We start from the raw sequence: 16,590 nt of genomic DNA on the forward strand, positions 1-16,590 counted from the left end.
ATGAAGTTTGAAAATTGTGCGTGATGTGTGGTGAAAGCATGGCTGTTTCACCCTTGTGCTATCATTTTAATCGGACATTTTCAGGAGCTGGCTACTGAGCTGAAGGATTGCTCCGGTTCCCTGACAGCGATGCACTGTGACCTGACCAAGTCGGACGAGATTGAGGCCATGTTCCTGTGCTATCACCAGACAGCTCGGCGGCGTCGACGTCTGCATTAACAACGCCGGCCTCAATTTTACCGGGGGTCTCCTTGATGGCGCCATCGACAAGTGGCGCACTATACTGGACGTCAACGTCTTGGCGCTGGCACACTGCGCTCAGCTGGCTGTTAAGGGCATGAAGGATCGTGACGTCACCGAGGGACAGGTGATCAACATGTGCAGCTTGGGTGGGCACTTCGTGCCTCCCCGTCCAAACATTCACTTCTACGCGGCGACCAAGTTCGCGGTGACGGCACTGACCGCAGGGCTCCGCCAGGAGCTGGCGGCCGATGAGACGAACAAGATCAGAGTTGCGGTAAGTAAGTCGCAGTCTTGTGATAGAAGCGAGCTTGAACATTGGAATCCGGGTTGAAACACAAATTTCGGGCTCCCTAACCCTAAAAAGCTTCCGCCTCACTACGTTTCGGGAGTGTACAAGAAACATTACAACACCCTTCAGGGCTCCCTAACTCAGATTAGGCTTTGGGGCTTTGGGGCTCATTCGTAACAAGGATCCCGGTATCCCGTCCAAAGCTAGAATGTCAGGTCAATTGAGAACATTACCCAATGCAAGATGCGATCTAATTTTGAACCGCAGCATTGTGCGCAACATATGCTGGAGCGCAGGACTAAGGTAATAGTGCTACGGAGGGATTAAGACGAAGTATTAGTGTCACGAGTGGAATAATTATTCGGCCTATCGCCCTTCTGATTGGCTCAGTTAGTAGGACACCGGACTGGCAATCAACAGACACTGGTTCTATTTCCAGCAATTGCAAGGAGAGAAGTCGGGTTGTGATTCGGTTATGTCTAACTTTCAGAGTACGTGGCTGAAAATTAGACATAATCAAGTCAAGGTGCGTGGGTCGCGTCATTAAGGCGCATTCTCGGCGACCCGGCCGACAAAGAATATATGCTGTCAACGTCATTAGTGACGTCAAACCCATTGATTCAGCGCCTTTGACGACGACTCTATTTTTTGGACGAATTTGTAGTCGCTGCATGTTTGCAGCGACCAGCAGGACAATGATCAAAGTGAGCCATGGATGGCGCAACAGATTTGATTATTAATAAATAAATTCGCGTGCCAAGACCGATGATGATGGTGGCGGTGATTTGGTTTTTAAGGGGGCGTCGGCATCAGGGTCATAAGACCGACGATGAGTAATACGACCGCATTTCATACATTATAAATTACAAATTTGTGGTTGCAATTGTTAGTAACACGCGTACTACCTGCCAACAAATATCTTTGTGGCTGGCTTTGCGTGCACAGTTATTGTCGCGACAAATATGAAAGGAGAACAGAAAACATGTCGCACTGCGAAGACGCTTGATTGGTTCGTGATTTTAATTGTCCGCGCACGAACATGTTTGAACACGAACACAAAGTATTGCACGTGACGTCACACAGAATAGAACAATCTTGGTCAAGCTCTGAAACTATTCTAACGTGAGAAGCCCAAACACCATGCTCTTTAACGGCGTTCCAACATCATGATGCCGCATCATTACGAAGAATTGTTTTCGGTATCCGGTTAGCAACACCATTTAAGTTTCGCCATCGTCATAGAGTAAAGACCTGGAGCTTGTAATGCTCCCAGGCTGGCAAAAGTGTATTTTTTGTCGACGACCGAATTCCTGTGAGCAAAATGTCGCCAGCAGCACGCAGTACCACATGACATTTGATAGTAATGAAGTCAATGCCCAGTAGCACGATCAGGATCAGCCTACCACCGAAAGCCTCTTTTATTACTGCAACTTTCAATATCATGCACACAACCAAAACGATTAATTATACAATGCAATTCAACAAATATCAGGTAATTAAACACTCAGATCACAGATTGATATGAACGAACGCGACGAGAAAAGGCCACAACACGCGCGCATAGCGATATTTTTGGTTTTGGGGACACCGTACAACTTAGCACGACATCTCCCAAAAATTCGAGGCATCTCAAGTCGGTCAGACCGTCCGAAAGGGTGGCAGTTCAGCACGGCCAGTTTGGCAGCCCCTCACACGTCATGCAAATCTTCCACGTCGCCATCAAGTGGAAATTTAAAAAAGCATGTTTACCAGATAGCAAAGTTTTGTTGTCCATAGTAGTGTTTTGCGGTTAAAAATATAGAAATAGGTTCGAGTGAGCCTGTTTCACCATGCATGATGCTTGTTTCAATATCTTCGAATGTGGGGCATTCCTTTCAAAGTGCAAAGACTGCTCTAGACAACAAAATCTCATATTTATTAAATGTGCTCCCCTCCATGACATTGCTTGATTGCGTTATGGAACGTTTGTATGACATCAGAGGAGCTGCCAAACTGGCCGTGCGAAATTGACGCCGCAGTGGACGGGCTGACTCATTTGTGATGCTTCAATTTGTCAACAGGTGTCGTGCTAATCAGTTTCCTTTTTGCAGAAACCAAAATTTATCTTCGTTGTGTGTGTGTTTTGACTCTTTCTCATGGTGTTTTTCCATATTTGTTAATGCTGTAACGTTGTTAGCTTGCATTAATATCCTTGGTCATGGTGCTAGTCTTAAAGTATTTGATTTCCAGTCTTATTTCCATTACAGGTTGTGCCATTGTCCAAGTTCCTTTAGTATGTAGCACAAAACGGGAGTCATATCCGAGCATCCGTCCCTCTTATCCCCGATCTCGTTTCTTCCTGCATTCTCGCGACACCCCGCTTGTTCGGGACAGGCTGCGTGCGTCAGCCACGAGTGGGCCGAGAGCCCCGCGGAAAGGGGGCCCCGACCGGGTTATTGGCGCACATGCGCGGGTTAAAGCCTGGCGGTTGTCCTCCCCCCCCCCCCCCCCCACCCCAGGCGCATGCGAGTCTGCCCCATCGTTAACCATTTTCCTTCATCCCATAGCCCTGAAATGATCACTTCTGGTCGAAAGGACTTTAATTCAAAAACCAAAACCATCGTACTCGAGACTTGCGCCGAACGCATTACATTGGTTGAAAGCCAACTAAGTATCTTGGGGCCAGAAATCGTGCTGACATACGCCAAGCACCATTGCAATGATAGCATCCATGCAATATCAAAACACGACCGCAATGCGACGACAACACAAAGGCAAGCCAGCAATGTTTACACTGAGGGACCGTCTGAATCCTTCGGCCTGGTGTGGAACTCACTGCAGATGTGGAAGGCAGAGATGGTCGGCGGCAGGCGACTCCAGGATAAGGCTGCGCGATACCAAAAACCCCTGCGTGGTCACATCAAGGGTGCCCGCCGCTGCCGCCCCGGGTGGCACGCTGGCATACAGCGGCACGTAGGGTGAGCAGGAAGAGGGTCGCCAACGGAGCCCGCGAGTCATTAAGGGGCCTGAGAACAGCGAGGTCGGCTCGGTAGGTGACGTGGTCATCAACACCGCGCCAGCCCAGCGCTTGAACAGTGGCGGCCACATATTCAATCTCGCCGACGAGCATCGGTGACGATCGTGGGTCCACGGATTATCCCCATGGCATACTGTTCAGGTGGCTCACTGCAGCCCCACACCAGACCAAGAGGCAGTACGGGAGATTAGAGAAACCTGAGGCTAGATGTGAAGTTTTCGAACTTCGGGCGTAAGGCGATGACAAACTTTATGCAGGCAGAAAAGGATGGAGTAGCACCTTTTGACGGCATGGGATATGTGCATCTCCCAGAAAATGGTGCTTTTGATAGTAGCCCCCAGCACCTTCACGGACGGGGAAATACTTAATTTGTGTCCCGCAATATCAAAGAGTAAAGATGAGGTCTTGTTCAAGGGTTGTGGGCACCAAGAAGGAGAGGAGTTGCGCAGGGTTTTGAGTTTGAGAAAAGATCGGGGTCTGAGCTGCACCAAACGGTCTTCAAATTGACTCGTCTCAGTATCAAAACCCCATACAAAGGAAAAACATTCCTTTGAAGCGACCGTCTATAGGAAACTATTTTTAACGGACAAAAATACAAAAGGGCGAGGTGAAAGCACCAAAACATGACCTCATTTCAGTTGTTCGTACGCAAATAGGCAACTATTAAACGAGTACTTGCATTACCGCTAGTTAATCGTGCGTAAGTTAGTAAAATACACATTTTCATACGGAAAATCAATGTAAACAAACCTTGTACCAACAAAATAGCTTTATAGCTTTTGTTTATCAAATTAACATTTGCAAAAAAAATCGAATACGCAGCATTGTTCATGGTGTTTGCTTCAGCATGTCTGTCTTCGTATCTCACTTCTTCGAAACGCATTGCATCGTATCGCGCACCCCTTCGTTAGCATGCCATCCTACACACGTTTATTCGTGCTGCGTTCTTTCGCATACGCCGTTCTTGTCATTACAATCATTCGCATGCATGACTGCTTGCGTCGCATCGACTTCAGCGCAGTAACGCTGCGGTGTATGCTCCTTCTTCCAGCAACTATCGCCGGGCCTCGTGAAGACCGAGATGGCCGGCCGTATGTTTAACGACATGGCCCTGGGCGAAGCCGTCATGGACAGCGGCATGGACGCCAGCATCATCGCCAAAACAGTCACCTTCGTCATGTCCCTTCCGCCCGACGTGCAGGTACTGACATCTGAGTACATGAACTCGTCTGCAGGAACCCGAAGTGGCGTTTACATGTAAAGTAGTCACCGAACACTCCGGTGGACTCATCACAGCACATGCTGTACCACTGCTATCACAACAGCAACGATCTCCTGCCATGGTAATTTTGCGTAGATCATAATGCTCGGTTTAAGATATGTCTGTATGCGCGCCCTATGACCCAAGTTGAAACTGGCATACTGCGCTTCATATCTCATAGCTTACCGTAACTATGCCAGATGTATTTCTAGTGAGCTATATATGTTGTATTAAACAGTGTCATTAATCTATTGCTGTTCTTATTTCCTTCTTCATCTTTGTTTGTGGCTTATGCTATGGTTGGTTTGGACGCTGCAGGACGCTGATTATTGGTGCATCATATTTACTTCAGCATTTCATCCACATATGTCAGTTTATTTCCACATAGGTCCATGAACAGGTGACGGGTACGGGCTGAGCGAGCACACTTCACCACGGTCTGCCCTTTAAGGGAATGGGCCATATTTCAGACCTATCACAAACATAATTGCAAGGAACGCCGGTAGAGCTGACAACCTTACGCACAATACTCAAAAGCACAAAATAAGCAACGCGCACCAACCTCTATCTTCTCTCAAGTCCAAAGTCGTTGGCCAAGCTTGTTCAAGTACGCCGGCAGGACAAGGAGGCACACTGTTTGTTTGTTTTTTTAGGCCGCCGATAGCTGATTACAGAACAGAGGTCACAAATGCAAAAGCCGCCGATAGCTGATCACAGAACAGGGGTTACAAATGCAAAAGACTACGGAACGGGGGCTACGAATGCAAAAGACCTGATTCAACGCAATGATGCTCTCTGAATCTCGACTCGCGTGTTGTCCCTTTGGGGTCTCGATCAGGTGAAGACCTCTCGTTATCTTCTGAACGCAAGGTTGTAAAAACCATGTGTATATCGTAGAATGTCCCGACATGTGTTTTGGTCTGAGTTTGAGTCTGAGAAGTTCCGTGAAAATGATCTCACGGCCTCAACCCGTAGCCTATGTTGAAATATGTATGGATTGCAAAGATGAGAATTAGGACTTGGATCAAGGTAAGTCATGACAAGTCTTTTTCAGCTTATTGCAACAGCACTAGGATCACAGTGGTGCGGAACGAATATTTTGGCTTCAAATCGGTGAAGCAAAGTGAAATACTTTTGAACAAGGTTGTTCTAGTGTATGTTATGATAGCATGGTCCACACATTATCGTTTGATAAAAACTCAGTCATGCGAATATGTGAAGGTATTGTGTAGAAGTCGTGGAAGAACCATAACATAGCGAGGCAGCGAACATTCAAGTTTCCCACTGCATGTCATGATCGCAAAAAGTCGCTGTTTCGAAGCATGGATGAGTTCAATAGCGGGATGTTTCAAGGAATCTGATGTCGCCGCCTGAGACCGACCGGTGCACAGGACGTGCTCCCCGTGTGAAAGGCCTGCATTGACAGCATTGAGATGCTCTTTTACGTTTGTAGGTTGAGGATATCCTGATGAAGTCGACGTCTCAGAAATAGCGAGCGACCTACATCGACTGGAATGGACAGTGACGTCACGCACGTCGATGTCATCAACTGGCACGTCCATGTGCGAAATGATCCAATAAAAGGGCCTCCTAAACAACGCATTTATAATCGCCGCTCATTCTGTAGCGGCAGGGCACATTAGCCGCTGCTCTTCGGCTAGCTGGCCCAGAAGCGATGGCGAACGGACGCATCAGACCCTTCGGAAGTTTCAGATGAGTGGCGTGCCTGAGCATCAGGGATGCAGGCTTGGGACCGGCGGTAAGTGTTCGAATTTGGCGGCCTAGATGACGGGAGGACTGGCCAGAGGCAGCGTCAACACGTGCTCGGATGGGGTCAGTTTGACCCACGAAAGTTTGTCCCGAAAACTTCTGAACTCACGGCGCCGTGGCGCCAAACTTTACATAGCCGTAGGCAATGAAATATCCAAGATTTTGGTGGAAACATGACATATATATATATATATATATATATATATATATATATATATATTAAGTGCGCTGAATTATGACAGTTCTAAGTCAAGCCACGACTGTCGGCAAAGGCAACTCCTAGGGAATATTTCAATGTGATAAAAGTAGGAAGTGTCAGATGTCATACAAGTTTGAGATTTTTTTTAGACAGTAAAACTATTGAATTAGAATCAGAACTAACTTTATTGACCGTTGGTCCAGTATAGAGACAACATCAAGGCCAAAACCAAGCTTCTTTGTCACTGGAAAACTTGATGCATGAGTTGGTATCCGACACTCGTTTCGAATTCATAAATCACGGCTGTATCAACGGATTTCTTGCGTTGTCTCCATGAATGTCGGGTAGGTCAATAAAATTACTTCGATCAACCTTTTGATTTGAGGAACATGCTGATTAGGTGCAAACTTGGGGCTCATTGTGATTTCAAATACAAAAATAACCCTGAAGGATTGTGGTCGCATTTACCTTCTAAATGTTCACTATGGCCACTGACCTGATAAGAACGCTACTGATTTTTTCCTAATCTGTGGTATCTAGACTAAAGGGAATGTTCCACATTTACGTGGGATTTTGAACTGAGCTCTCTTGAGGACCTCTTGATGCAGTTCACGGCGCTGCTCCTTTTAAGACCCAAAAGCCTCTGATTCCTGAGCTATACGTCCGCAAAAATGCGAAAAGGCTTATTTTGACACTACTTCAAAGTCACCTTGACTTTCATGTCGTCATAGAAACGTCATACGATTGCCGTTATGTTACAGGCTGTTTCCTGCTCATGGTCAAAACAGCATGATCGGTGCTGCATTCGCAAGAGCGATGATGCAGTACGTATGATACAATCTGCGGAAGGTGATTGGCTGTTAGTAAGATTTCGATGCTGAATGCGTGTCACGAAAGTAAGTGTGAACAGTTTCGGGTTGTGCGCCATTCGTTATCAACGGGGCATTTTTCCCCATTTCTAGACCATAGGTCAGTGTTACAAAGAAAGAGCGCCAGTGTCTGCAAAAAAAGTACAGCAACGAGAAAAAGAACCACACTCTCCGAAATGTTATGAAAACACAAGACGCCACGGAAAATCTGCCATTTTTCAGCTGGCATTTTTCTTCTTCTTTTTCTAGTGACGTATTTCTTACAGACAGCTTCGTTGGCGACTTGTATACCTGTGTAAAAACCTTGCACGGGTTTATGGGTTAGCAAGGCAGTGTGAAATGAGGGAAATATTACGGTAATTTTACAATTACATTTTACTTAATATTTAACACATATTGTAGCGCAAATTTTAATCTTGAACAAACAATTGTGTCTTTTTAGTAGATCCTCTTGAATTGCATTACCATGAACCCCTCTGGGACTTTGTTTTGAGGGAGCTCACGGTAAAATGTATTGTTATAACCGAAAACCTGTGAGAAAATTGCGAGACAACCTGCAGTTTGATAGTTCCGCGGGTTGTTCGACATTGGTGTGAATCAAACGCTTGAAATGGGTGTAATCACTGGTGGTACGTGCCAGTGGCTTGAATTGATCTTGATGTGATGGAGAATGCACGTGCGAGGTTTGCGCTTCTGAGAAAGAACATTGTTTTGGTATTCTTTAAATCTAATGACTGCCAATAAAATGTGATATATTGATACCTGCCTTCATTTTCAGGCTTGCGTATGAACATGACAAGGTTGTGATGTCGACAAACTGAAAAAAAAAACACTAGCACCCATGCTGCAGGGGTGTTCAAAGGCAGTTTCCTTCTGCATTATGATCTTGACAATATTTTAAGCTTGTTGAGGTATTACAGCATGTCATTAATCTACTACAAACCACTATATTAGCAATTCATTTAGGTAGTAGCGACAGGCCGGCACAGCTCATGAATGCACATGCCTGGTAAAAGCTTGCATGTTACAGCTTTGCAAAACAGTGTTTCACTCAAGAATTCTGCAAATATAGTGCTGTATTATTATGGATGCACACATGACTGCCTTAAGAAGGTTTGCAAGGAGACAGGCACTGCCTGTGATCATCATTGTCATAGCCATCGCAACTTGCATGGGATGCTGGTGGTGAGAAAGGTGGAGAAATGTTGCTGTTTATTTCTCGGATAGTAGTTATCAATAATTCTATCATGAGCCTTGTATGCACTAGTAGTTTTATCACTTCCTCGCACATCACCCACCTAACCATAGCTACATGCACTTGTCACGTCTCCAGCGTTGTGCAAGGTCGGGAGGTTTGCACTGTCATTCCACTATATGCAAAATGTTCTTGTTATACACGTGTTATTACTTGTGTGAACAATATTTTTGAGTGAAGCAGTCTGACGGCTGCAGTATGTTGCGTGACTGTGGAACCAGAAGATGTGTTTGTGATGTGATTTGACCTATGCATTACATCCGGTACTTCGAACATATGCACTGAATAATTAGCTCGCTCGGAGCTATTATATTCTTGCACATGGCCCGCATGACACACAGGGACAGAATCGCCGCATCCTGGGCTGGAGTACTCCTTCCACCAGCCTGCTCGCCTCGTATGGATCGTTTCATTCAAATTGGCAGATGTTGATGTCACGCGCTCAATACCTAGGAAACTGGAAAGGGTTAGCACGCGCCCAGCTGGATGGTTAAATACCCTTCGCGCAGGTGGAGGGGGTCCATCAATTTGACAATTTGACAATTTGACAGCAACAAAAAAACTTGACAATTTGACAATTTGTTAATTTGACCATTCAAGACCTCAAAACAAAGCGAGCTAGAGACACGAAATTAGCAAAGTGTGTGGTCTGTATGTAAACTCATTTGTGCCAAAATTGGGGTTCCTTAGTCATAAACTTCGGGTCAGATAAGGTCAAGCAAGGTCACACTTCAGATTGGTGTCCAAAGTGCCCTAGACCTTCTCATGCAACCGTCGTAAGCCTAAGGAAAAGTTCGCTGGCTCTCATTTGAGGTCATTCACTCTGTTTGATCTCTGAAAGGTCATAGTGACTAAAACTCCTACAAGACCGCTTTGATTTGTGCATTTGAATAAGTATTAAGCAATACGCTAGGTGGCAAGTTCCTGAGACGAAATGTCGACCTGGGTCATCTTTTGGGCCGGTGACATATTTTAATCTTTCAGAAGCCCACGAAAAATATATTTTGCCGTCCCTGTTTTTAATGAATTCAAAATGAGCACCCAAAACTGACCAATAGCGCAACATTTCAGTAAAAAAACAAGCTAGCTTTGACCCTGGTGTGAAGTCTACACCTAACCCTAGGCTAACGGAGTTTGGTGATTCAATTTTTGAATTGCCTCAGAAATTCTTACGAGATGTATGGTTTTGCGTAACGCTCCGTTTGTTTCATCAGATTGAGCGATTTCGTAGAAATTGCCTTCGCCAAATCCACGGGGTGATTTTGACCTGCCATAGCTCAGCGACCTTACAAGGCACATCTATTTAAATTTGTAATACTAAAAGAACCGTTACTCAATTGTCTACAGCTACGAAAGATTTAGTGCGGCTGCGCCGCGTCGTTCGAAAATCATTTCGAAAAAACGTGTCAAATTAACCCCCTCACCCGAGTGCTTCTTATAGCGCCAATAATACCAAGAAAACTGTCAAATTTTAAATTATGTGCCAAACTTAGCAGGTTCACACATGTAGGTGCTCAATACAGTGACAAAACCTTTTGTGGTCTTTGGACAGGCATGACAGGCAACTGGGTCGAGGATATGCCTTGGTGACAGAACAAAATAGAGGAATGGTATTTACATGCATGATGTTGATAAACATCAAGCTTAGCAGATCCATCTTGCATTCAAGCACGCAGAACGCTGCGAAACGCGAGAGGTAAATATCAAGAGGAACTGGATGAGAATCATAAGCCCATGCGCAACACTAGCGTAATCTATAAAAGAGGCGTTGGCACCATTTATGCCACCGAGGTCAGAGGCGTTGGCACCATTTGTGCCACCGAGGTCAGTGTTCCAACGCCCTTGCAAAATGACAGGCAAATTAAAGCTGTATCAATGAGCTTCAAAAGCGCACATGCCGTACGAGAGCCCACACGTTCTGCCTGGTGCTAAAGACTTTCAGCCGTCTGCACTTTCTAGAATTACCAAAGACTGCGTTTGAAAAGGACGCTCTCTTACCGGCTGACAGGGCTGTGGTTGCCAAGGGGCCCCGCGCTGGCGTTACGACTCGGTGGCCAGATAAACTTGGGAAGGGGGGGAGGAGGTGGCGGTTTTTGTCGCACAGATTCACAGTCACAGCCACCAGTCATGCATCGCGTAACCATACGTGGTTTGGCATCGTGGCGAACATCATTTGGAAGTGCAGGATGCTGGCGATAGAAGAGATATAGAGAGAGAGAGAGGAGAGAGAGAGAGAGAGAGAGAAGATAGTAGAGAGGAGAGAGAATGAAGAGAGAGAGTGAGAGAGAGAGAGTGGAGGTGAGATGAGTGAGAGTGAGAGAGAGAGAGAAGAGAGAGAGAGAGAGAGAGAGAGAGAGAGAGGAGTGATGAGGAGGAAGAGAGGGATAGAGATAGAGAGAGAGAGATAGATCATCCCGAAGTAAATATAGAAAATTTGAGAAAGAACAATTTGCTCAGCAATTAAAATGGGAGGAAATAAACGATCGCTAAGGAAACACTTACGCCTATTGGCAATATGCTGTTATTTGCATGGCTTTAAGGTAACCACGCCAACTCAACTAATACAAGTGTATTCTTACATCGCACAATCTCAAACGTGGCTACAATTTTGTTTTATACGCCAAGTTGTGCTTCTACCGTGATTCAAAAGTCCGCAGATGAGCGTGATTTACAAATGTGTTCATTCAAGAGACCTTTGTATTGAATATTTTCACACAGGGACGGGTCAGTTGATAACATCGACGTGCGTGACATCATCATCGTCCATGCCGGTTGAAGTAGATCGCTTAGATTTTCTGAGACGTCGGCCTCATCAGAATATCATGAACCTGAAAGCATAAAATAACATCTCAGTACCGTCAATGCGGGCCTTTACACAGGCACGTCCTTCAAATCGCATATGAAATATAATGCTGCACAGCCGCCGCCTCAATGTTGTGCACCCATCCGATTTAAACGGGCGACACCAGATTCATTGAGACATTCAATGCTGCACTCATCCGATTTAAACGGGCGACACCAGATTCATTGAGACATTTTACTATTGCACTCATCCTTGCTTTAAAGCAGCGACTTTTGCAGTTTGCTGGAAAACTTGAATGTTTGCTAACTCACTATAATCATGCCCTTCAACAGCTTTTACACTATGCCTTTACATATCCGCAAGACTGAGTTCAATCAATCACCAATGCGTGAATCGCACAATCATGATGTATGGTAGAATAACCTCGACCAGTGATATTTCGTTCTGATTCACCGATTTGAAGCCAAACTACTACTTCCGTACCGCTGTCATCGTAGCACTGAAGTAGTAGGCTAAAAGAGATTTGTCATGACTGAAATTGATCTGGATCGCGCATTTTCATCAGGACAATCAATGAATCTTTCAACATAGGCTACGGCTTAAGGCCGCGGCATCATTCCAACGGAATTTCCCAGACTCAAACTCAGACCCAAACACGTGTCGGGACCATTTACAATGTACACATGGCTTTGACAGCTCTGCGTTCAGGAAATGAAATGAGTCTCCATTTAGTTTTGCATATTAACGCCATTTAGAGTCCTATAGACCCGTCATGTACTCAGATGTCAATACCTGCACATCAGGCGGAAGGGACATGACAAAGGTGACTGTTTTGGCGATGGCGCTGGCGTCCATGCCGCCGGCCATTATGACGTCACCGCGGGCCATGTCGTTAAGCATCCGGCCGACGATCTCGGTCTTCACGAGGCCGGGCGATAGTTGCTGGAAGAAGCACGCGCCGCGGCGTTACTGCTGAAGCGAAAGCGTCTCGATGCTGCAAATGCGATCCAAGGAAGCATGCATATGAAGAGATGCAATCACGTTTATTCGTGCTGTTAAGGACCGCAGCGCGGATAGCTGTGCGAAGCAGGACGTGCGAACGAAAAAGTGCACAATACGAGGCAATGCGTTACGAGGAAATGAGATACGAAAACTGTGTGCACGATTAAACACGATTAACAAATTTGCATTGGCATAAGCAGGAGCACTAGCCTCATTACTATTAGAGAAAAAAAACAGGAGAATGGAGATATAGATGCTTGATATTTCGGCAAATGCTTTCTTCTGATATTTCTCCCTACTTCTGCTACTATGCCTGCGTACGCTATTGTTTTCTTAAAAGGCATGCTGCCGAAATATCAACGCATCTATATCTCTATTCTCCTGTTTCTCCCTCAGGAATGAGGCTATTGCTACTGTCTTATCTAGGTGAATTACGTTTCCCACAAATGCACTTAACAACTTACGTCCTTTGTGTATACGATTTTTGTAACAAATGTTAAGGCGATAAACAGGAGATCAAAGCTACAGTTTTCTTTTGTGCATACGAATATTTACGTATGACGATGTGCGATATGAAAATTTGCATGGCATTCATTGGCGTAGAGTAACTAACGGTAATAAAAAGGCTATCAAGCCTGCCGGGGAAAAAGTGTTATGAGCAAATGCAGTGCAAACTATTCCTGGTCGAGCCTTAGAAAAAAGGAAGTTCCCATGAAGAGTGCGGCCGAGCTGTTTCCGTGTGTGCTGTCATGCCTGGCGGCTCGCCTCATCACTCGTGGAAATACAACTGCAGATCTAAACTTATGGTAGTTTTCCCCTAAGAACATGCCTGATGTTATTAGGGAGCGTTTCAAAGCGCACCCTTGCAATGCGTAAACTTTCGTGATCTTTTCAAACGTGCAGCGTGACAGATGGACAGGGCTTTGAAAAGGACTAACCTTTTGGTTTATATGGCTTTTCATTTCGTTTGCATGGCTTAGAATATCTAACCCTCGCCTTCGCCTTCTCCTCCTTGGACCTTTGTGAAGGACCTTAGAAGCGCCTCCAGGATCTAGAAAGATTTTAGATCTAGAAGCTAATCTTTTTACAGATTTGATCCGAACCCTTTGAATGGATGGGTTTCTGGGATCAGAGCTCGGACGGACCGAGACGGACCAGACAATCATGCTGGAACCATGCAGAAAACGCTACTGCAAAGCTGACTACAAGCTGCACCAGATGGATGTGCTTGATCGATGGAGATCTTTACGTCAAACCAGGCCGCATGGATTAACGCTCTAGAGAGCCTCCCTGCCATTTCAATAACTAAGCTTGCTACGACAAAGAGGAAGGCTGAGTTAAACGTACTTGGGAGAACTCTGTCAGACAGACAATAGTGTGTACCAATGCAGGTGACCTTTAATTTGTCATCTCAGATCAGATGGATGATAACGAACGTTGCAATGATCCGTCAGGCTATACCAACAACCAAATAAACAATATCAATCGATAGAATAAGGATGGAAAGACCTTTTAGATCGTAACATAGGTGTCATCAAGGCATAAATCGCGCAACTTTCAGTTTCAGTCTGTAAGTTGCTATGTGCATTTGTGCGGAGCATTATGCACATGGATAAGACAGGAGTAATAGCCTTATTCCTCGGGAGAAAGCTAAGAGAACAGGAATATAGATGCGTTGATATTTCGGCAGCATGTCAAATGACCTCAAATGACCTGACGTTGGAAAAGCAAATCACATGTGGAAGGCTTTTCTTGCGAAGAAGTAGGTTTTTCGTTTTTTAGCAAAATGTCATTGACATAACCCCAGGAAAAAGGTCTTAAACCATGAGCCGTGAAATTCAGAAACTTTAACTTGTATAAGTGTAAGATGAGTTTGAACTCAGGTTCTTAATATCAGTATCGTACCGAAACCGTTCAGCAGTCATTCCGGAAAACCCCAGTAGGAGGACTTTAATGTTTCCCTGGAATAACACTTTAAAGCATGCAAATAATTAGAAATGAGCTGATTTTATCATATCTGATGTTTCCTTCATCCTCAATCGTGGAGCATTCCATTTTAACAGACAACGAAACCTTCAAGCAAGCTTTTAAAGCACATTATTCTAATGGAAAATGAGCAACCGTCCACAATTCCAATACGGTATTTGTATGACCACTGAATGGTATCAGAACGTGTTCGCGCCCAGATAGAACTACACGGACAAAATGATGACCGATGTTTCCCCACACTGACAGAATGCTTGGGAAAGTGTTCGAATTACTGACACCGGAGCTTGACTGTGCCGAAGACTGCATTCGTCTCAAAAATGGAATAATTGTTTCGACTGGCGTCCTCGTCTGGTGCACGTAGACAATTTTTCTAACCGTTATCTATCTAGCCGTCGTTATGTATTTTTTAATCCTGATGATGATTGCATGGCTTCTGACTTTTACCCATGCACGCCCCATCCGAATTCTCTCCTTTCAATTGCTAGGATTGAAATCAGTGTCTGCTGATTCTGAGTCCAGTGTACTACCAACTGAGCTAACCGCGAAGGACGACAGTCCGAATTTTTCAATTTCGGATACGAATACCTTGTCCCAATCCTGCCGTAAACCTGTTAGTCTAGTCCTGTGTTCGAGCTTATGTTATACATAAAGTTGTGTTACAAAATATGGTCACATACTGCACGAGAGAATGTCCTTAATTCATCTTACTTTCTAGCATTGGACGGAATCCTAAGCCCTGGTAGGAATGGCGACCTACTCTGCTGGATTGACGCGGGATGCGTCACTGGTGCAGGCCTCAAGTTCTAATTCTAATTTATAGTTTTAATTATAAGTTATAATGTGCTTGGAAGGCCTAGAGCCTTGTTTAGCAGTTCTAAAACACTTGCAAGTCGCGTTAGCACCGATATCTTTTTAGACCTTAGGATGGTTTAATGTGTCCTTGAATTCGGGTTCCGAGGTTCAAGGTCGACTCCCGCACAAAATCGCGACTTACCGCAACTCTGATTTTGTTCGTCTCATCGGCCGCCAGCTCCTGGCGGAGCCCCTCGGTCAGGGCCGTCACCGCGAACTTGGTCGCCGTGTAGAAATGGCTGTTTGGATATGGGCCCACCATATGTCCGGCCTGGCTGCAGATGTTGATCACCTGTCCCTCGGTGACGTCACGATCCTTCATGCCCTTAATAGCCAGCTGAGCACAGTGTGCCAGCGCCAAGACGTTGACGTCCAGTATAGTGCGCCACTTGTCGATGGCGCCATCAAGGAGGCCCCCGGTAAAATTGAGGCCGGCGTTGTTAATGCAGACGTCGACGCCGCCGAACTGTTTGGTGATAGCACAGAACATGGCCTCAATCTCGTCCGACTTGGTCAGGTCACAGTGCATCGCTGTCAGGGAACCAGATGAACCTTTCAGTTCGGCAGCCAGCTCCTGAAAATGTCAGATTAAAATGATGCCATCAATGGTGAGACAGTCCTGCTTTTATCAAAAATCACACAATTTTCGAGCCTCATCACGTTGTCCAAAATGTTCAGCATTTAAAAATACCTTTGAAAATCAGCGTTAGATCACGCAGAGCTTCAGAACGACGGAATAAACCTGTCTACGTGGGCTTTGGTCTACTCACGACGCCTCAACCCTTTGACTGAAGATAAGTCGTAGTGTGTTTTCATGCTGCTGATATAAGCTCTTCATTGAGTGCATGTTACGTCGCAACATTTTCTGGATAATTTTTCAGAATAAGTCGTTAGCAGAAAAGGTACAAAAGTAGAGTTTCACTCGATGGTCCATTCTAAGCTATGTGTAGTGTTTCCAGGTATGACCTACCTCGATTCGTTTGTGATTCCTGGCGCATCCAACCACCGTCATTCCGTGATGCACAAGCTCTCGACAGATGGC

The 16,590-nt window shown here is 45.4% G+C and overlaps 2 pseudogenes; one reads left to right on the forward strand and one right to left on the reverse strand.

Moving 5' to 3' along the window:
- The window catches only part of LOC119091277 (dehydrogenase/reductase SDR family member 11-like), a 44,174-nt pseudogene extending 37,783 nt beyond the window's left edge, over positions 1 to 6,391 (forward strand).
- Positions 6,392 to 11,585: 5,194 nt separating this feature from the next.
- The window catches only part of LOC119091941 (dehydrogenase/reductase SDR family member 11-like), a 6,064-nt pseudogene continuing 1,059 nt past the window's right edge, over positions 11,586 to 16,590 (reverse strand).

Source organism: Pollicipes pollicipes, unplaced genomic scaffold, assembly GCF_011947565.3.
Source record: "Pollicipes pollicipes isolate AB1234 unplaced genomic scaffold, Ppol_2.1 Scaffold_1600;HRSCAF=1878_pilon_pilon_pilon, whole genome shotgun sequence".
In the NCBI taxonomy this organism is placed as follows: Eukaryota; Metazoa; Arthropoda; class Thecostraca; order Pollicipedomorpha; family Pollicipedidae; genus Pollicipes; species Pollicipes pollicipes.